The sequence below is a fragment of the Tupaia chinensis genome, unplaced genomic scaffold (assembly GCF_000334495.1).
Source record: "Tupaia chinensis unplaced genomic scaffold, TupChi_1.0 Scaffold000443_1, whole genome shotgun sequence".
NCBI lineage: Eukaryota > Metazoa > Chordata > Mammalia > Scandentia > Tupaiidae > Tupaia > Tupaia belangeri.
In genome coordinates, this window is record NW_006159948.1 from 1,914,781 (window position 1) to 1,916,207 (window position 1,427).

General features: G+C 35.0%; 1 non-coding gene across 1 annotated transcript; it reads right to left on the reverse strand.

The window, feature by feature from the left end:
• Nucleotides 1-1,325: 1,325 nt before the first annotated feature.
• Nucleotides 1,326-1,427, reverse strand: LOC114009045 (U6 spliceosomal RNA). The gene has a single exon (XR_003550519.1). It is a non-coding gene; the product is annotated as a U6 spliceosomal RNA (small nuclear RNA).

Here is a 1,427-nt window from a genome sequence, read left to right on the forward strand (position 1 = left end):
TTGAAGGATAATACAAAAACAAGAGAAAAACTTTCCTACAAAATATCACAGAATCCCATTCATAAATAATGAGTAAAAATTGTTGGATATGCTGAATTTCATTTATTTTTCTTGGATAGCTTGGTATACATTTTGCATTTTGAAGACATTTAAAAATTTCTCCTGTGAAGAAACTTGGACATAGTGGCAACAAAACAGGAGATTATGAACAGTAGAAAAGTGCAGCCCTGGAAATTCCTCAGTAGAAGCCATAGGACCAGTATCTTCCATAGTACCGTGGGCAGCAGCCGTTATAACCATAGCCACCATAGCCACAGCCCAGGCCACAATAGCCACAGCCCAGGCTACCATAGCTGCAGCCCAGGCCACCATAGCAGTTGCCGTAGTAGCACATTGTGGTAGGAGCAAAGGGTTCAGTTGAAGAAGCAGGTATCTCTAGTTTGGATGTCACCATCGGTCGAGTGCCTTTTATACACCCTCAATGGTCAGTGGGAGAAACCACGTGCAGCTAGCATCATTATCTTATTAATGTACTTCTGACAAGGTCATGAATGTCTTGATTTATTGGCAAAACAAATCCCTCATAAATGAAATGATTTTGCTTCTACATTAAGATTCCACAATAAATTTATGGGCCTTTAAAATGAAACTCTTGTTCTATTATCAAAGCCTTGCCTCACCCTATATTTAGTTGACTACATGTGACTTGATTTCATGTATGCTGCAAATCATGACATAGGTATCTCATTTTGTTTTGTTTTGTTTCCATTCTTTCATAAGAACTTTTTTGTTTTCTTTCTCCTTCTTTCCTTCCTTCCTTGTGTCCTTTATTTCTTTTTTTTCTTTCCTGTTTGTAAAATAAGTCTTGTCTGGAAGAACATGTTTTCTGAGTCTTGCTCATGAAGGATGAACTAGTTATTGATTATTTTATTGGTAATAAGGTGGCTACTATCACATGTATGCATATTCAGCAATATTTATGGAAAATTTTCTAAAGAAAAATTGTGTGTTGCTTCAATCTTTCCAAAAAAATGAATGAATGCTCTATGTATAGAATCTCTGTATGTTTCATGCTTCCATTTGTTGTCACATGAGAAGCTGTTAAAAAGAAAATTGTAGAACACATTGATTTAAGTTGGGTGTTTCATCATAGAATTTTATATTTAAGGCAGAGGTCATATTTGCTCTTACACGTGCCTTAGAGTTATAGCAGTAATATGATGGAAAAATTCACATATCTTCATTGTTCCCTCAGTTTATAGCTGATAGGTAAAATAATGGTGAAAATAAAAATCTCTACTTTTTTGGTATGATTTAAAATTTTTTATTTTATGGAACGCTTCACAAATTTGCATGTCATCCTTGCACAGGGGCCATGCTAATCTTCTCTGTATCGTTCCAATTTTTTTTTTTTAGTATATGTGCTG